General features: G+C 52.8%; 1 protein-coding gene across 20 annotated transcripts in view; it reads right to left on the bottom strand.

Moving 5' to 3' along the window:
- The window catches only part of NRXN2 (neurexin 2), a 366,798-nt gene that overhangs the window by 236,842 nt on the left and 108,928 nt on the right, over positions 1 to 21,028 (bottom strand). The gene's annotated exons all lie outside the window — the stretch shown is intronic.

Here is a 21,028-nt window from a genome sequence, read left to right as displayed (position 1 = left end):
GAAGCATTTAGCCACTTTTGAGCGGCTAATCTGGAAAGCGCCCAGGTCAGACAAGGAGACCAGGTCAAATTGTGCAATAATGCCCGGACCCTACCAGAACGTCCAGGTTGGATTTTCCCTGTGGCCTGGACATAAGGGGACCGGCTTCCTTCTCTCTCTGCTTCATCTCCCTAGGGCTTCATCCCCCAAGGAGTCATAGCAGGAGTCAGCAGCTATGCTGTTTGAGGGGTGATGAATGATGGGATTGCGTCTGCGTTTCCAACCATGTGTGCATTCGCTCTTTAGCATCTGCTTCTGTGCCTAAAGAGCAGTGTGCCATGTGCCATGCTCAGCCACGTTGACACGGAATGTGCACACCACATCTCAGGCGGCCAGCTTTGGTGTGGCAGCATCACATCTAGAGAGCCAGTGTGGTGTAGTCGCAGGTGTGTCAGGTGAGGGTGGGCAAGACCCCCAGTTCAAATCCTCCCTCCGCCATGAAACCTACCGAGTGACCTTGGGCCAGTCACCATCTCTCCGCCAAACCTACCTCACTGGGTTGTGCCCTGTAGGGCAAAGTAGTCAGTTCAAGAATGGAAGCAAAATATGCAGTGTGTGACCGCTTACAATAATCATATGTATTATTTCTTAAGCTCCTGATTGGTGTACAAATGTAAAATCAACAATAACAAGTCCCCCGCCTGCAAACTTGCAATATAAACAGACTCATATGGTAAAGGAAGGGGGTGGGGTAGAAATAACAGAAGAGATGCACTAAGCTAAAAGTGTCTACTCTACACACCCTTGCACAGACATGCTTACACGATTTGCCAAGTGTCACAAGGGACTCGTTTTGAAAAAGAGATGCACCAAGTGGAGTCAAGGTTGCCCAGAAATCATCCTCCCTGACCCCCCCCCCAGCTCTACTTAAGAAACTCTGCATATTCTCAGATACATTCTCTTAGATCGGTTTGCATCCTCACCATGAAGCCCTTTTGGCTCTATTCTGCAACTGCCTTCTGAGCTCAGCAAAAGGGCAGGCAATTCCAAAAACCCCTTTGGCAGAGGAACATAGGAACATAGGAAGCTGCCATATAACTGAGTCAGACCATTGGTTCATCTAGCTCAGTACTGTCTTCACAGACTGGCAGCGGCTTCTCCAAGGTTGCAGGCAGGACTCTCTCAGCCCTGTCTTGGAGATGCTGCCAGGGAGGGAATCTGGAACCTAGATGCTCTTCCCAGAGCGGCTCCATCCCCTGAGGGGAATCTCTTCCAGTGCTCACACTTCTAGTCTCCCATTCACATGCAACCAGGGCAGACCCTGCTTAGCTAAGGGGACAAGTCCTGCTTGCTACCACAAGACCAGCTCTCCTCCGGGAGACCAGCAACTACCCACCTGGGCCAGCTGTGGAGGGAGCTCTCTGTGCCCAGCCTAAGACACAGCTCCCTTCCGCCTCCCCTCCCCAAGAGCTGAGCTTCGAAAACTGCTAGGTCAGGGGGTCTGTCCTGGCGTGAGATAAATCGTCCCCAGGTCCGTTCCAGCACGGCTGGAGCTGGGAATGCTATTAATTCGCTGCTAACCCGAGGCCTTCACTCTGGCTGGCTCCCAACCAAGAGGCCTTTCACCACCGTAAGCAGTTTTCTCCTCCCCAGCTCAGTGACCTTGGGTTACAGCCATTGCTCTAAATCCCAGCCGAGCCCCCAAACGTTGACCTTCCCACATTAAAACGCCGGGATGGCTGGAGGAGGGACGCAGCAAGGAGAAAAGGGAGACTGGGTGGTGGTGGAAATCAGACAAGCCCGCACAAGTGCCAGGCTGGTCCAAGAAAGTGTGGTTCGAGAAGCCTGCTCCGGGACCTCTTGCGACAAGGCCCGGTTCCCACATGCACACCTGCAACTGATCTGGGGCTTGCTCCCAGAAGCATCCTCTGTTCCAAGAGATCCCGACTCGCCCCTCCGATCCGACACGGGGCGATCCGTGCTCCTGAAAACATGAGCCAGGGTTGGCTCCTTGAGCAGCCGGGCTGGGCATGGGGGAAACAGGAAGGGGGTTTGAGGAATGCCCAGAGATGGCCGCACCCTGCCGCCAGGACCTGCCATCACTGAATCCTCGAATGCCAGAGTTGGAAGGGACCTTGGAGGTCTGCTAATCCAGCGCCAGGCTCCATGCAGGGAACTGCTACAGCGTCTCTGACAGACGGCGATCTACTCTCTGTCTAAAAATCTCCAGTGAAGGAGAGCTCACCACTACAGAAGGCAGGCTCTTCCATTGTCGAATCGTTCTTATGGCTTGGAAATGCTTCCCGATTCCTAGCCTGGATGTGCCACCTCGTAATTTTAGACCATCGGTTCTAGGCCTGCCCTCAGAAGCCATAGGAGATGAATATGCTCCTTCTTCTATGCAACAGCCCTTCAGATACCCAATGATGGATCTCGTGCCTCCTCTTACACCCAGGAAATTACACCCTAATGTCTAGCCTGAATCTGTTTCCTTGTAATTCATGAATTACCTCCGAGATGTTTGGTGCTTTACAGGGAAACAATAAAGAGATGGGTCTCTGACCCTGAGGAGCTTACAGTCTGTGATTTGACACAGGGGGAGAGAAGGGAGACAGAGGTGAGCAGAACAGTGTGGCAACTGAAAGGCAATTTTCACACACACGCCCTGCCAGCCCTTCTGCCCCATGTAATTCAACCATTACTTCATACCTGTATGCCTCTCCTCCCCCCACCCCCCCCCGCCCCAATGCAAAACTACTTTGGCCTAGGAAATTTGGGTAATACTTTGTCATCACACCCACAGGCCCCCAAATCCATACAAGCTTTCGCTCCCAACATTTCTATCCCCAGTGTTCCCTATAACAGGGGTTCCCAGGCGTTGTTGTTGACTACAACTCCCATAATCCCCAGCTGCAATGGCCAAATAACATTATGGGAGTTGTAGCGAGCAACATCTGGGAACAATCCCTGATACCGGGAACACTCCTTAGAGGGTCATACAGGGATGTTTACCCCCCTCCCCGTCCACATTATCCTCACAACAACCCTCTGAGGTAGGCTAGCGGGAGAGTGAGTCACAGAGCGAGCGCGGGCTTCCATGCGCTCAGCAGTTCTCTCCAGGCCAAGCAAAAGACTCTAGCGACTGCACCACACGGGCTCATCTCCTGCAAGCATGACGAGCTGGTGGGCAGCGCAATCCAGGCACAGGTCGGCTGTCCTTCCTTCCCCCCGCCCGCTCACCCACCCAGCCCTGCTGCCCACTTCTGAGCTGGCCGAAATGTGTCCCCAGCAGGAGAGGCGAGGCGAGGCGAGGCGAGGCAAATCGGGCCCAGGCGCACGGCACACGGCGCACGGCTCGGCCCCTCCAGGCGGATGAGTGGAGCGGAGACATTCTAAATGGAACAAATTGGCTCTTCCCTTGTCCCTTCTCGGCGCCTGCAGCAGCCAGCGAGCAAAAGAGTCCACCCAGCCGGCGCACTCCTCCCTCCTCCCCTTCCACGGCGGCTGCCTCGCTCTCTCTTTCCTTCCTCCAACCAGCCCCGCCAGCAAGCCAAAGCCGTGATGCCTGAGTCACACACACACACACGCACGCGCGCGCGCACGCCTGGCCTCAGATTAGCTGCAGAGCCCCAGCCAGCCAAAGTGGCGCCTTGCAAGAAGAGACCCCAACGCACTGCACCCCCCAAAAAAACCATCTGCAGTCCCACTGCGGCCCCCGCCCCACATCACACATTTTAGCTTAGCGGGCGCTGAATTGACTCACTGAGTCTTCCTGCCCTGGAAGCACCAAGGACAGCTCCTGGAGCACACACACTAGCTACCCCCTGGCAGAAGCCCTGCTCCAGTCCCATCACCGATTCATTCAGGCATTTCTATCCCGCCTTTCAGCCCTGTAAGGACCCGCAAGGCGGCTCAACACAAAAGATTTAAAACCTATCCTGTCATCGGAACAACCCAAACAATGAAAGGCACGTTACATTCAACTCTCTTAGGGAAGAGAGATGGTCTTGGGGTAGCAAGCATGAGCAGTCCCCTTAGCTAGGCAGGGTCCGCCCTGGTTGCATATGAATGGGAGACTGGATGTGTGAGCACTGGAAGATCTTCCCCTTCTTAGGGGATGGAGCCGCTCTGGGAAGAGCAGAAGGTTCCAAGTTCCCTTCCTGGCAGCATCTCCAAGATCAGGCTGAGAGAGAGTCCTGCCTGCAACTTTGGAGAAGCTGCTGCCAGTCTGTGTAGACCATACTGAGCTAGATGGACCAAGGGTCTGACTCAGTATGTGGCAGCTTCCTGTGTTCCTAACCCTTAACAGCACCAGAGAGACACAGGCTGAAATCCAACCTAGGCTGCTGAACTTGCGAGTGAGTCCCACTGAACTCAGTGGGCAGTGTGTTCAGAGATCACACGGAACCAGGGTTTATTTCATCTAGCTGTGGTTGGTTAGTCTGTCTGAACCCACGCCAGTGGTTTATTTTGGCCAGTCCACGCACAAGCTGAACCCAAAGCATAAAGGTGGTTTGTTTGTCCTCACCATGGCCTTGTGTGATGTTGGAACCCACAATCGTGGTTGAATCTCCGCTGGTTTCAGTAGCTCCCTCCTCTAGGCCTCTCATATAGGAATGTCACAGAATCACAGAATGTCAGAACTGGAAGAAATGTTGGAGGTCTTCTAGGTGCTCAGTGCAGGAATCCCCTACAGATCCCTGACGGACAGCCTCCCAGTCGCTGTTTGAATACCTCCAGCAAAAGGAGAGCCCACCACTGCATGAGGCAGACTGTTCCATGGTCCAACAGTTAGGAAATTCTCCCTAATGTCTAGACTGAACCGGCTTCTTCACCATTTCAGCCCATTGGTTCCACCGGAGAGGAAGGTAAGAAGGACCCAAACAAACTACGGTATGGTGAAACAAACCAAGATTCGTTTATCATCGCTGGTGTCAAACCAGGTCTTTTAAATCAATCTTAATTAGAATAAACCATGACTCTGCGTGATGTCTGAACAAGCTCGGTGCAGCGTCCTTCTGGGCAAGCCTGCATAGGACTACTCTGCGAAACTCAAAGCAGGCCCAAGGCACAGTGGGAAAGAAACTTCTTTGCTGCCTGCAGAAACAGCGAGGGTGTCGCACAGGCCTTCTACAGGAAGGGCTTCTGCATCTAGGGTCCCTGGGGGAAAGGGTGTGTCCCTCATCTCAGCCGCACAGAGCTCCAAGGGAAATGCGACGCAGGACGCTGGACTGAGGTTTGGTCCACGTTCAGAATGATTTGCATTGAATGGGTTCAAAAGCAGATGCTTAAACAACTAATCATTCGGACTGGTGGTCAGCTCAGGTGCAGACATGGGTGTCCCAGAGGCAGTCCTGCCATGAGGCAAGGCGAGGCGGTCACCTCAGGCAGAAGATTGTTGGGGCATTATCAAGGCAGCAAAATGACCCCCCCCAACACACACACCCCATCAGAGCAGCTCTTCAGGACCGATCCGAGCATGACAAGAAGCTTCTGCCTCTGCTGTGCTTCCTGCAAAGTTTGCAAGAAATACTAGGATTGAAGAGGAGGCTGTGGGCCACCTTGCTTCTTCCTTGCCCCCCCTGGGCCACTTTCCAAGTTTTGAGAGGGTCAGTTTTGAAAGGGAGCTGACTCCCCACCAGAGCTGTGGGGCAAGGCAGCATTGGGTGCCTTTCTTCAGGGGCCAAAATACTTGGGCCACCCCTGGGGGGTGACACACACACACACACACACACACACACACACACACACACACCAGGCCTCCCCAGCAATATTAATCCACCAGGACTCATCCCCAGCACCACAAGGTCAGCGGAAACTTGTCTTCTCCAGACATCTCTCACACACGCTGCTCCAGCCAGCCACGCTGTGAAGGAATGAAAAGACGGAAGACTGTTTGTACCCATTATCTTCCCATACCTGATGAATCGGCCCAGGCGGGTGCGTAATCGGTGCGATGCTACCAGCTCGGCCGTGGAAATTTACTGGGGGCGTGTGGGTGAATCTCAAGGACAACCCACAGTCTGCAGGAGGCCGACTCTGGAGCAAGCCAAAGGGCTGGCCTTCCCCTCTGGGATCAGCACAGGGGTGAGGCTGAAACAGGGAGAGACCTGAGCCTTCCAGAGGCCCAGGGCTGAAATATAGAATTGGCGAATAGTAGCCTCGGAAGGGATCTTATATGGCCTCGATGCAAGAATCCCTAGAGTGCAGCTGAAGCCACATTTCCCCAGTCTCTACAATATGCTCACTCTTTTTATCCCCAGGGGCAACACCAGAGCAAAATATCAGAGGCCGGTTTGGGGGTGGGGGGCACAGAAGGTGCCGTGTGCATTTCTGGGGGCAGGGAGATTTATTTGGCATGAGATTTCTGAAAGAGAAGCAACAGTCTCTCTCACAAGAATGCTAATTTTTTTTTTTTTTTTTGGCTCTGAAGTCATACATTGCTGTGAAGTCTGAAGCTCTTTGCTCTGAAGTCAGTCCTGATGGAGTTGATGGAGTTCACATTCGAGTCAGCGTGGTCAGAACTGCAGCCTTACTTTAATCTCCAGTTTATGATTCAGCAATGGGGCAGAGGCAGGGACTGAGCTACCTGTCTGTGAGGTGGGGCACTTCCCCCCCCAACCCATTGCACCCTTTGCCACCACCTACAGTATGCTAATTTCTTGCTGCTGGTTTTTTTGAACAAGCTCTCTTTTGATTCGCTATATTTAAGAGTTGAAATGCTGTCATTGGAACATAGGAACACAGGAAGCTGCCATATACTGAGTCAGACCATTGGTCTATCCAGGGCAGTATTGTCTTCACAGACTGGCAGCGGCTTCTCCAAGATTGCAGGCAGGAGTCTCTCTCAGCCCTATCTTGGAGATGCTGCCAGGGAGGGAACTTGGAACCTAGATGCTCTTCCCAGAGCGGCTCCATTCCCTAAGGGGAATAACTTACAGTGCTCACACTTCTAGTCCCCCTTTCATAAGCAACCAGGGTCAGCGTTGTGGTTGTGTGTGTCCCACTCTGTACACAGAACCAGGATGGTGTGCAGAAAATGGAGTGTAGTGGGTAGAGCACCTGCTCAACTTAGCCCCGCCCCCAGAGACTACAACTCCCATAACCCCCCAGGCACAGTGGCCAATAGCCAGGGATTATGGGAGTTGTAGGCCAACATCTGCAGAAGGGCTGAAGTTAAGCAGCCCTGGGGTAGATCATTGGTCTCAGAACAACCCAGAACCAAATCCCTGTTCTGCCAGAAAGCCTATGGAGTAACTCTAGACTAGTTACTCTCTTAGCCTAGCCCAGAGGTCCTCAAACTCTGTTCTGTGGACCACCAGTGGTCCTTGAGTTCCATCCAGGTGATCCACAGAAAGGCTGTGACGTCCTGTAACTTTCTGTGACATTCTGTAACTTTCCCTGTACTGGGGTTTTTGGGGGTTTTTTTTGTAATCATATGAGTTACATGCTTTGATTTGTAGAACAAAAAACGGTATTCAGCAAATTATCTGCGGAGACCCCAACCAATGTTCAAGTGGTCTGAAGGGGGGTGAAGGGAAGTTTGAGGATCTTGGGCTTAGCCTACCTCACAGGGTTGCTGTATGAATAAAATGGGAGGAAGAGGGGAGAGCCATGTAAGTTGCCCTCAGCTCGTGAGGAAGGGCAGGACAAAAATAAACGGAGGCAACACCTCATTTCTAATACTTGTCATGTCACTTTACTTTACTTACACAGAAGAGATCCGGTTTTGCACCATGCACCACTATGGCCCCCCCAGGAAGTAAAGGCCCATGAGGAGCTGTGTCCCTCAGAGCAGCTAGGATCAGGGCCTGTGGAATTTCACTCGTGCTGGGAAGCAGTGGTACTCACTGAGACTTGAGTTGCCCAAGGATCCTATGACGTCCTATTTTTCAAGAGCGAGGTGAGAGACAGCCATTTGAGGTCCTGGAAGGAATCGTCTTTGCTTCTGATGCTCCAGGCTAAAGGCTCCCCTCCCATCTAGGACCCTAATTTTTGCTCCTTAGGAGGGAAAAACAGGGGTGGGGGGAGGTAGCGACCTCTTCATGCAACTGGTTATTTATAACCATCCAAACACTGTTTTCTGACAGGAGTTCCCCTAGGCAGAGAAACGGAAGGGATCCCTTTCATCTCCTGTCACTTCCGCTGTGTCTTCCAGGTCTGCAACACACAATGAGAGGTGACACTTGGGAGTCAAAAGTTCTCCTGTGTGTCTACTGGACAGATCCCATTTCTGCTACCACTTTCCTGGAGCCAAACTGGACACCTTTTAACTGGAGCCAAAGCAGACACCTTGGCGCCTCTTTTCAGGGCTCACAGCTGAACCGTGTAAGGTAGTAAAGACTGTCTCAGAGCATGGGCAGAGTGCATTTCGCTCACTAGTGCAGCACCGTCGCAGCCAGGGTCCTACGCTGGGATTGAGGCAGGGGTTCTCAAACTTGGTTCCTGTTGGACTATAGCTCCCATCATCCCCAATCTCTAGCCATTGTGCCGGGGGATGATGGATTCTGTAGCCCAACGACGTCTGGGGAAGCAAATTCACGAACCCCTGGATTAAGGGAAAGGGCTTATAGGGTCAGAGCGTGTTCTCAAGGCAAGCGTAAGCCTCTCATTTTTTAAAAAAATCTATAGGTCTGACATCTTCCAGACCTTCCGCTCTTCTTCCCCCAGTTTCTCTCTCCACTTCTGGCTCCACAGTGGTGGGGCGTACAACATAAGACTACTCATGTTATCAAGAAGGCTCCAAGAAGATGCACTATTTTCCCCACTTGGAGAAGGCACAGAACTGGCTCGTGAATTTCGAACCCCGAAAGCTGCGATGTCAGTCCGTTTGTTTAGTGTTAAATTTTTATACCGCCTTTCCTTAAAATAATCTCAAGGCAGTTTACAAAAACATTTAACCCAATATAAAAGCCATAAAAACTGCACAATCAGGATTAAAATGGAATATAAAAATACATATCGAATCAAAAGTCAGTTCCACCTAAAAGATGGGGCAGGCCCATAGCTCAGGGGCCAGGCAGGTGCTTTCCGTACCACGGGTCCCAGGTTCAATCCCCGGCGGCATCTCCAGGTAGGACTGGGAAAGGCCCCCACTTGAAATCTTGGAGATTCACGGCCAGCCAGTGTAGACGACACTGAGCTAGATGGACCAAGGGTCTGATCCAGCTTCTTATATTTAGAGAGGAGAGCTGGCCTTGTGGTAGCAAGCATGACTTGTCCCCTTAGCTAAGCAGGATCCACCCTGGTTTGCATTTGAATGGGAGACTTGATGTGTGAGCACTGGAAGAGATTCCCCCCTCAGGGGATGGAGCTGCTCTGGGAAGAGCATCAGAAGGTCCCAAGTTCCCTCCCTGGCAGCATCTCCAAGAGAGGGCTGAGAGAGATTCCTGCCTGCAACCTTGGAGAAGCCGCTGCCAGTCTGTGAAGACAATACTGAGCTAGAGAGACCAAGGGTCTGACTCAGTCTATGGCAGCTTCCGATGTCCCTATTGAGGATGGGGCCGTAGCTCAGTGGCAGAACATCTGCTTGGCATGCAGGAGGTCCCAGGTTCAGTCCCCAGCAGCATCTCCAGACAGGGCTGGGAAAGGCCCCAGTCTGAGACCCTGGACAGCTGCTGCTAGTCCGTGCAGACAGTATGGGGCCTGCTGGGAGCCGGAGTGCAGACACCGCTGAAGAGCCAAGGTTGCCACCCCCTGAGCTAGATGGGCCAAGGGCCAGTCGGGCGTGGAACAAGGCAGCTCCTTGGGTCACCGGAGAGGCAGGCCGAGTCCGCGCCGGAATCCTCGCAGCGGCTTTTCTCTCCCTCTCTTCTGCTCGAGGGGGCACAGAGAGGCCGGCTCCCATCTGGAGCCACCCACGACAATGTGCCAGGTCCCAGGGCAGCCTTCCCCGTCTGTCTCCGCTGTGCCCAGGGCCCCTGCAAGCTGGCGCTGCCCTCCAAACCCCCCGTGCACACAAATGCCATCCGCCCTCTGGCACTCGGCCTCCTTCGCCATCACAGCATCCCCAAACCTTTGCTTTCGGGAGGAAAAATAGGGCATTGTACTGGCTCAGGGAGGGGGGGAGGAAGGAACCGGAGGTGGCAGGCGGGGGGGCGGGGGGGGGAGAAGCCAAGCCAAGGCAGCCTTTCCCTCTGCCTCCCTGCCCCCTGAGCCACTTTGGAGCCTGCAAGGGTTGGTGCCAAAAGGGGGTTGGCCCCCATCAGGCATCCCAGTCCCAACGAGGAAGGGGTCATGAGACCAGCAGAAGGGAGACAGCAACAGAGGAAGCTGCCTTCTACCAAGTCAGGCCATTGGTCCATCAAGCTCAGGATTGTCGACATGGGCTGGCAGCGGCTTCTCCAAGGTGGCAGGCAGGCAGGCAGGAGTCTCTCTCAGGCATATCTTGGAGATGCTGCCAGGGAGGGAACCTGAGACCTTCGGCGTGCAAGCATCCCCTAAGGGGAAGATCTCACAAAGCTCACACGTGTAGTCTCCAATTCAAACACAAACCAGGGTGGACCCTGCTTAGCAAAGAGGGAAAATTCATGCTTGCTACCACAAAACCGTAGCCTCCTAATGGTGCAGCGGGGAAATGACTTGCCTAGTGAGCAAAAGGTTGCGGGCTTGAGGCCCCGCTGGTATGTTTCCCAGACTATGGGAAAGACCTGTATCGGGCAGCAGCGATCTAGGAAGGTGCTGAAAGGCATCATCTCATACTGCGGGGGGAGGAGGCAATGGTCAACCCCTCCTGTATTCTACCAAAAGAAAACCACAGGGCTCTGTGGTCGCCACCAGGAGTTGACACCGACTCAACGGCACAGCTTTACTTTAAATGCAGTAACGCAGGGGTTCTCGAGTGTGAGTCCCTAAATGTCGTTGGACTACAACTTCCATCATACCTAGCCACTGCAGCCAAAGGGACAATGGGAGTTGTAGTCCCCCAACATCTGAGGACCCACGTTTGAGACCCCCTGCAGTAACCCATGCCCTGGGATAGGATCCTTCCTCGGCTAGAAAACCAGCAGGCATGGAATTCTGAAGAATACGAAGAGGGTCATGTGCCTAACACAGGTTCGTGTGAGGTCGCTGCACCAGCACAGGAAATTTACACAAAATGAACACCAAATATCATTTGCGAAAGGACTCTCTAGCCTCTTCAGTTTCACAGAACTTGCAACTCGAGAGCTTACAAATGGCCTAATGTAAAGAAGCATGCTGTGTTGTCTGGAAGTCTGCCACTTCTGTCAAAACGAGAACAGACGCAGTGAAAAATGATCTTCAGGGCCATTTTTTTAGACATGCAGGAACACTCACGATGGTGCACAAGTGTCTGCCTCCATCCCGCATTTGCTCACGCTTCTCTCGGCCTCCCCCCTGCCCCACGTCAAATCGCAAGAATTGGAGGGCGGGCTGCCACAGACGTGGGTGCTCCTGTGGGCGCAGCCAGGCTCGTGTTCCTCTGCCAGCCCCAACCCATCACCCACCGCCGTTCCCATTTCCCTAGCAAACCTATAATTCCCACCCTACCTGCAGGTGGGGTGTCAATCACGGCCTGTCAGGCTCCGTGAAGCCGCCCACTTCTGTCACGGTGTCCTCAGGGCTGCGGGGGCGCTGGAGGTGGGGGCGTGGCAGCACTGCGCACACAACGAAGCAAGCCACAAAGCGGCGGCGAGAACCCGGCACGGTCCCCGCTTCCCACCCACCCCCTGCCACGCCTCACCCCGGCCTTGAGAAGGAGCTGGAAACCAGGTAGCCACACCAGAGGTCCAAAGAGGCTTGCAAGATCAAAGGAGATGCACACAAGGCAATGCCTGGCTGGTGTGTGTGTGTGTGTGTGTGTGTGTGTGTGTGTGTGTGTGCGCATGTGCACATGTGTGCAAAGCCGGAAAGGGTCCAAAGGCCAACTAGGCCAAACTGCCACGCCAAAGGCAGAGCCACCAATTCCGGTTCAACCCACGCCATGCAGATCACAGGAGCTCGGCAGCAAGAGGGCTGCCAGCAGAACCAAGCATTCCAGACAGCTCGAGCAAGTGAGCCAAGGTACAGGAAGCTGTGGGAATCAAACCCCACCTGTGGGGGGGCGGGGTGACCTTTTTTCCTGGGATAAAATCCCATCTCGATCTCGTGAGTACGATCTCGTGAGCACACCCAATGTGTGCAAAACTCAACTACCCAGGGAATCAAAAGGGAAGGAAATTTCACTTTAGCCCTATTCACATGTTATATTCAACCTGTGCACAGTGTACACATGTACAGATCTGTATTTGTGTACACCATGCTGTTCTGAATCGAGCTATATACAATCCATGTATACTTTACTCACATACAGATCTGTACGCACACACACATGCACATGTTATGTTAAACACAGACACAGCAGTACACTTCCTATCTGTAGCCTGGATGGGGGCAGGGGGGCTATACCCAGATTCACTTTTGAAATCAACGCATGTGCAATCATTCACACAAAACATGTACATGTGTACAGACACCTGTGCACATGTACAGCCTAATATCTGCACTAGTCAGACCTCATCTGGAGTACCTGTGCCCAGTCCTGGGCCCAGCATTTTAAGGAGGACATTGATGGACTGGGACAGGCTCAGGAGGGCAGTAAAGGCCTTGAGGAAGCCGGGAACGAAGTCCTAGGAGGAAAAGCGGAAGGAGCAGCCTGGAGAAGAGAAGGCTAAGGGGGGAGAGAGGGGAGCCGTCTTCCAAATCTCTGAAAGGCTGTCACATCGAGACTTGTTCTCTGCTGCTCCCGAGGGCAGGACTAGAACACAGGGGTCGAAGTGGAACAAGGAAGCGGATTTAGCCCAGACATTAGGGAGACTTTCCCGACCGTAAAATGGCAAGGCAACAGTCTGCGTGGTGCAGTGGTGGGCTCTCTTTCTGCAGAGGTCTTCAAACAGAGGCTGGATGGGCCCGCTGGTCAGGGCTGCTGCAGCTATTTCCTGCAGGGGGGTTGGACTAGAGGACCTCCAAGGTCCCCTTCCCGTTCTGAAATCCTATGATCCTAGGACAAACCCTGCTTCCTCGCCCTCCAGTGGCTGAAGTTGTGGAGTGAGGCGGGGAACACACACACAGAGCAGGATGACATCACAGATTTCCCTACATGACAGAGCGGACGAAGCTCTCCCGCCTGTTCCCGGCCGTGGCTGCACACCTCCCAGGATGCCTAGTTCTGCCCCAAGGCCGCTCTGTGCATGCACGGCGGAGGTGAGATTCTGAACCAGAGACTTCCTAGTTGCCAGTGCAGTCCAAGGCAGGGCTGGACAGCTCCGACATCCAAGAGCTCAGGGCCAGGCCGGCCCCACAGAACTCACAGAAAAATTGAGCAACGAGGCCAACCCCTTTTATTGGGCCGAACTAAACACAGGACAGGCAAGATTTTGAGTTCCACAGAACTCTTTTTCAAGAGTGGTTGCCGTGTGTGTGGGTGTGGGGGGATAAACAGGAAACAGGACACACTTGGTGGCTGATGCTAATCCAGAGACGTGGACGAGATGACTCAGGGACAAAGTTCCTGCGGTCATGCTTGATCCTGAGGGTGCCAAAATGTTTTTTGTTAAAAAAAAATAAATAAAAATCCCAATGATGTAGTCAAAGGAAGCCGGATTTTGCACTCCAGCTCATGCAAATCAAGGTGTTTTGCATCCATTTCCATAATTGCTTCAACTTCCAGCCTGATTCACCAGCATCTGTAGCTTTTCATCAAGGCTTGAAGGGGAGAAGAGGCTGAGGCCAGGTGGCCAGCGGGAGGGGGCGGGTTGCCCAGGGGGCACGGGGATGACGACACAGCTCTCCCACTTGGGGGGCAACCTCAGCCCCTCTCTGCCTGCCCTGCTCTCCATGCCCACCCCCCGCCCCCCGGATCCGAGGCCCAACCTTGCTTGGGGGCAGCCCAGAGGCTGCTTCCCCCGAGCTGACTTTCCCCTTCAAGCGTTCTTCCCCTTCAAGCAGGTCTCATCCATTTTTAAAAGCCCACTTTCCTCTTAAAAGCCGCCTCGTAAAAAAACAACAAAAAACCCCTTTGAACGATCCCAGCCAGCCACCCTACCCTACCCCGCCCCCCCGCCCCCCAATCTCTGCCAGCTCACCGATTTGCAAAGTCAGAGGCAGAGCAGATGCACGCAGCTACCCAGGACAAGGAGGGAGGTCACTCCTCACCACCCCATGACTGGATCCTAGCTGAGCGAAGGGTCAGGAATGTTTCCCAGAACCACCCCTGTGCTGGCCACACACACACACACACACACACACACACACACTTACTTCTGCTCCCATGCAACAAAAAAAGCAGATCAGTGTCGGAAAGTTGCAGGGAACGGCAGAGAGGCACAAAGCCAGTTCCTACAAAGGCACGCAGTTTGCATTCATGATGTCCCAGCACAGACCGTTTACGGACTGCTGGATGCTCACACAGTACCACACCCACAACCACGCACACACAACCATGTGTGCAGGCGCCTGCCTATTGCACACATCAGCACCGTCCGCACATGCACCCAAACAACTGGATCTGGCTACACGTGCCATTGAAGCAGCCCTCACACAAACATCTTCCCCAGATATGCGCTCAGGTGAGAGCCAGTTTGGTGCAGTGCTTAGAGCAGGGGCAGGCAACCTTAGCTCTCCCACCATGGTTGAACTGCAAATCCCATGATCCTCAGCCACAATGAATTGTTCAGAACCACGGATTCAAATCCCCCCTCAGCCACAAACCTCTCTGGGTGACCCTGAGCCAGTTGCTATCTCTTGGACTAAGCTACCTCACAGTTTTGAGAATAGAACAGGGGAGGAGAAACTAGGGGTCTTTCCAGAGAGCAATAAACCACAGGATGTTTCACACACAAGTTCCAAGTATGATCGTACTCTCCTCCTGCAAGCTTTGATGCTACTTCCTAGCACAATCTGACTCTCTGTACACGTGCCAAGTAAGGACCTTGTGTGATTTTCACAGCTCCACCTGTTGGTCAGCTCTTAAATTCTGAGAAGAATCCACACTTTGTCATTACAACTTTTATGGCAACTGGGGGGAAAGGGTGGGTTCTCCTTGGAATGCCATAGCTGGCCAGCAGATGGCGGTGCAGATATTGTGCAAGGTCCCTGCTGAGCGGTTATTAGGGCAAGATTGTGCCTAGAACATCCTGCAGTTTATTGCCATTAGGAAAGGCCCCATGCATGGATAAGTGTATAATAATTTTTTTTTAAACCCTCACCTTACAGCTGTAAGAACCACATTAGAACCACATCAAGAGCTGGTGTGGTCTATTGGCTGGAGTGCAAGTCAAGAAGCAGAGAGACCCAGGTTCAGATCTGCAAGATGGAAGTGCATCTGCATGCTTGCATGAAGAAGGAATCCCTGGCTACATCTCCAGGGTAGGACTGGGAAGGAATCCTGCCTGAAACCTTGGGGAGCTGCTGCCAGTCAGTGTTGACAATACTGACCTAGATGGAGCAATGGTCTGACTCAGTTTTAAGCAGCTCCCTACGTTCCTATGCCATGCAGGAAGGAAATGCAACTCCTGCCTCTTCCTCTGCTAATACCAACTGGCCTTTGCAAATCCAGAGGCCCCCTCGACTGGCACACAGAGATACGCGAGCATTCACAACTGCTTGCACGAGGCTCTCACCATCACTCCCACCCCCAGAGCACAGCCAGGTCTGTGCCAGAAGCACTCTGTGTGAGCAGCAGGCCGCCGCCACTCCTTCAGCACACAGCCAGTTTCACTCATTAGCTCATCAACTCAAGACTTCGGGACAATTAATCCTATTCCCTTTCCCCTGAGACCCAGCACGCCAGCATCCCAGCGCATGGTCGGCATAGCAACCAGCCAACAGCCTGATCCAAGGATGCTCATGTCCTTTCACTGCAATGGAGGAGGGGTGTTTTCTTTTCTTTTTTAAGGGGAGCAGAGAGGAATAGTTCCTGCTAGGGATGGAAGGAAAACAGAGATGCCAAATCAGGCTCAAGTGGGCCCTCCCCCGCCTCTTTTTTGCGGGGAGTGGGAGGCTTGGAGGCCTCGCAGATGAAGCAAACCCTGCCGCCAGCACCCTGGGAATCCCTCGCACCTGCTCCCTTCTGTCCTCTCCCCACACCTTTCCCGGCAAATAACCATCACGGATCGTAACTGCTGCTTGGGTGGAAGGGGAGAGGCAGCCAGAAGGACCTCCCCAGCCCTGGGATCCGGCCACGCCCGAGCATCAGCCCGACACCAAGTGACTGCACCGGCAATGCTGGGAGAGAACCGAGCATCTGCGCCATCAAAATGTTCACTTTGAGAAGAGTGTCTAGAGTGTCTGGCTCTGAAGAGGAGCTTTCAATGCAAAGAACAGGCCTGCCAGCCTCGTATGAAGTCAGAGAGGGCCTAAGTGCAAAGGCTGGGGAGTGGGGGGGCTGCAGCGGAGCCTGCCCCCCCCTCCCCGGGCGAGCCGAAGCAAAACCAGCCAGCGAACACAGAGGCGCCCGATGCAGGCGGCACATGCGTGCATTCTGACCGCACAACAGCGACAACTACAACATTGATACACCGCTTTTCAGCCAAAGTGTCCAAAGCGGTTGACAGAGACAAATGAGAAACACCTAAGATGGATCCCTGTCCCCAAAGGGCTCACTATCTAAAAAGAAACGTAAAACAACAGGGCTTTTCTTGGCTTAGAACCCTCGCGGCTCTCAGGGGGTCAAGGGGGTCTCCCCTCTGGCACCCTCTGACGCCCGCTGCCCTATGCAGCCTGCTTCTGTCTTTCATCCTCTCCCATCCTGACGGAGGGCTCGAATCCAGACGGCATGGCCTGCGTGCAGAGCAGGAGGGTCACGTCTCCGCTTCTTTCAGATGCTTACTTCCCACATCCCTGGCTAGGTGGCTCTTCTACGAGGCCAAGCAAGGTAGCTGCCTCAGGCGGAGGGTTTAGGGTGCCACTAGAAGGGGGAAAGACACCCCAGCAGCCAGACCCACTTACAGACTCCATTGCACCAGCCCTCAAATATTCAACTCTGCCATACATGCACCTAGGTGAAAGCCAGCGTGGTATAGTGGTTAGAGGATCAAATTTGGACCAGAGAGACCCAGGATATGACCCATCTGGCATTCCACGGAGTTGGCACAGGAGAACTTAGGAACATAGGAAGCGGCCATATACTGAGTCAGACCATTGGTCCATCTAGCTCAGTATTGTCTTCACAGACTGGCAGTGGCTTCTCCAAGGTTGCAGGGAGGCATCTCTCTCAGCCCTATCTTGGAGAAGCTGCCAGGGAGGGAACTTGGAACCTTCTGCTCTTCCCAGAGCGGCTCCATCCCCTGAGGGGAATATCTTGCAGTGCTCACACATCAAGTCTCCCATTCAGATGCAACCAGGGCAGACCCTGCATAGCTATGGGGACAAGTCATGCATGCTACTACCAGACCAGCTCTCCACTTTGTGATGGATCATGCCCTCTGGTAATTAGTGTGTGTGGAGTGTCCATTTTCATACTCTACCTCAGTGGTTAAGAGTGCTGGATTAGGACTGGGGAGACCTGAGTTCAAATTGCTGTTCAGCTGTAAAACTCACTGGCTGACTCTGGGCCTGTCACTTCTCTCTCGGCCTAACCTACCTCACACAGTTGTCGTGAGGATAAGCATAAACATGTACACCAGAGTGGGATACAAATATAATAATATTTTTTTACTTAATTATGTTATTAAGGGTATAGTTCTATACTGCTTTTCAGCAGAATGTTCTCCAAAGTGGTTGACATGGAAAAGGAAGGAAATGGCTCCCTGTCCCAAAAAGGCTCACAATCGAAGAGCGACACCAGTAACAGCCACTGGGAGAAGGATGCTGTGCTGGGCTGAATGGTGACAGCTTCTCGCTTCTCACTAAATAGAAGAACACCAACACTTTTAAAGGTGCCTCTTGGTCCAATTATTTCTATAGCTTGCTTTCTTAACACTTTTCTCTCCATACGGGGGCTCCCAAAACAGCTGATTATGAATCTGAAATGAACAATGCCAATAAAAAACAACGGAAGGATGCTGGACATTAAAATCTCAGAAGCACCTAAGAGATAAAACAGAACGACAGCCCCAAGGCATGGTGGTACCCAAACCAGCCTGCTGCCCACCACGACGGAGAGGGCGAGTCCCACAATCGGAGCACCACTGCAGAGAAGATCCTATCCTGTGCCCCACCCAAGGGGACCTCTGAGGTCAACGGGATGCCATGCAGGACTTTTGGAACTGAGCACAGACGTGTGTCGGGAGAAGGTGGCCCTTCCCGCATCTTGGGCACCGATCTATTTGCAGTTCTGTAGGGAAACAAGCCTGCACTTTTCTCAGAAGGAAACCGCCAACCAGTGCAGACCGAACATTGCCACTGCAACATACTCCCAAGAAATACAAGCCAGGAAATTATTCCGGCCACGTTTTGCATCCGCGGAAGTTTCCAAGCGCTTTTCAGAGCCAGCCCCGTGCGGAGCTCACGACAGTCATCAACACCGCGAGGTGACCAAAGCATAACCCTGGCGAGGTCTGGGTCAGCCCAGGGTTGGGCTACTTCAACATGGAGGGAAGCGGGGCCAATCAGCAAATGGGGACTAGAGCAACGCAAGGTCTGGGGGCCCAACGGGGGCTCCCATCAACCCGAAATGCAGCCATCTGACTAACTGTTGTCCAGGCTCGTGTGAGAAGTGGGGTGCTTGGCACAGTGGCCCCGGCACCATGCAGAGAAGACCATTCTCGCCACAGTGCTGTGAGAACAGTGGGGGCTCCTTTAAGAGAAACAGAGCCCTCTTGGGTCCCGGCGCCATCTTGAAAGGCGTGCCCAGGAGGCTGGGAAGGGTAGCCCTTCCCAACGCTTTCTCCACAGAACGCTGAAGAAGAGACTTCCTCCCTCTCTCTGAAAGGGCCTTCCCAGCACTGAGGAAAGGCAGTCCTGTGTGGAGGTCTGCCACCGTGGGAAACAGCACTCCACACGGGGAAGGCATTTTGCCCAAGTGGCCCCTGCTTGGAAAACAGTGGAGAGCACTGCGGGAGCCATTTCCTGCACTGAGGAGGAGGTTGGACTAGACTGAACAACAACCACCACCACCACCACAAATATTTATATACCGCTTTTCAACACAAGTTTCCCCAGTGGTTTACACAGAGAAATAACAAATAAACAAGATGGATCCCTGTCCATCTCACAATCTAAAGGGCTCACAATTCTAAAAAGAAACATAAGACAGACACCGGAAAGAGTCACTGGAGATATACTGTGCTGGGGGTGGAGAGGGCCAGTTACTCTGCCTCTGCTCAATAAAGAGAATCACCACGTTAAAAGGTGCCTCTTTGCTCAGTTAGCAGGGGAGAGCCACTGGCCCTATCCAGCCCCAGCACAGTACCTCCAGTGACTCTTTCTGGTGTCTATCTTGTGTTTCTTCTTAGATTGTGAGCCCTTTGGGGACTGGAAGACCTCCAAGGTCCCTTCCCTAGAAGACATAGGAACATAGGAAGCTGCCATATACTGAGTCAGACCCTTGGTCTATCTAGCTCAGTATTGTCTTCACAGACTGGCAGTGGCTTCTCAAGGTTGCAGGCAGGAGTCTCTCTCAGCCCTGTCTTGGAGATGCTGCCAGGGAGCGAACTTGGAACCTAGATGCTCTTCCCAGAGTGGCTCCATCCCCTGAGGGGAATACCTTGCAGTGCTCACACTTCTAGTCTCCCATTCATAGGCAACCAGGGCAGACCCTGCTTAGCTATGGGGACAAGCCATGCTTGCTACCACAAGACCAGCGCTCAAGACCTCCAAGGTCCCTCCCTGCCCACTCTAAAACTCTACGATTCCATCACATCCACCTGGCTAGACGTCCTGGAGCTCTTCTCTGCCGGTCCTTCGACTTCGCTTCCCCTTGCTTGCTACCACAAGACCAGCTCTCTTCCCATAAGAAAGACCCTGTCTACAGGAAGCTGCTGCCAGTCAGTGCAGACAACACTGAGCTCACTGAGATAGTGGTCTGACTCAGCAGGCAGCATCCTATGGTCATAGGCCATCTTTATAAGGATCAGGGCCCAGTGGACATAAAAACACAGCAGCCCAGAAGAGACTGGTGGGGTGTTGTCTCTGGACAGCTGCTTTGTGGAAATAGCTCATGACTCTGGCTCATAACGCGCCCCTTCTGCCCAGTTCTGCATTTGCCCACTGATTCCATAAAAGAAGCAGAAGCGGCCTGTTTTCTTACCCTCCTTCCCAGAACTTCCTGATTAAAATCAATCACTGCCTTTTGTCTATTAATGGCATCTTATTTGTACTGAATGCATCGTTAATGTTAACGATCCCTGGGAGTCTTCCCCACCCTCTCAGGACAGAGCGTATTAATTGCCCGCGTTATAATTAAATATTAAGGCTGGGATTTTGGTTTCACGCTTCGCACAGCTGGCAGGGGGCTGGGTTGTGCGTGCATGCGTCTGGGAAAACAGGGGCTGGTGTGTGTGTGCGTAGAAGTCCAGGGCCTGTGGGGAGAGGCAAAGCTGCCAGGAGTCTCTGTGGACACACACACACACACACACACACACACACACACGGTGCGCATGAGCAAGGAGGAAGGGCCAACAGGCAGAACAGAGACAATCACATCTACAGGTTCACAAGCAGATGCAGAAGAAAACACAGCAGCAGCAGGCACCATACAGAGCCAGCTGCAGGGACACACTCACCAGCACGAAATCCTTCCTGCAGGGGCTTCCCACCGTGGGCCCCCAGATCTATCTATCTATCTATCTATCTGCACCCTCCTTCCCCCTTTTAAAAATTTAATGATCTATCTATCTAATAAATCTATCTATCTATCTATCTAATATATTTGTATACTGCCCAAAGCATATGTCTCTGAGTGGTATACAATAAAATAATACAAATTACAACAAAATAAAAAGGTCAAAACATGACAACAATTTAAAACTAAAACTGTGTTTAAAACTATTAAAACAGCATCTAATTAAAAGGCTGGGTGAACAAATGTGTCTTGATTGCCTTTTTTAAAAGCGGTCAGAGATGGGGAGGCTCTTCTTTCAGCAGAAAGCGCATTCGAGAGTCTCGGGGC

This window comes from Hemicordylus capensis, chromosome 14 (assembly GCF_027244095.1).
Source record: "Hemicordylus capensis ecotype Gifberg chromosome 14, rHemCap1.1.pri, whole genome shotgun sequence".
Lineage (NCBI taxonomy): Eukaryota > Metazoa > Chordata > Lepidosauria > Squamata > Cordylidae > Hemicordylus > Hemicordylus capensis.
The sequence above is the reverse complement of the archived record's forward strand: the minus strand, read 5'-3'. Positions and strand labels throughout refer to the sequence as shown.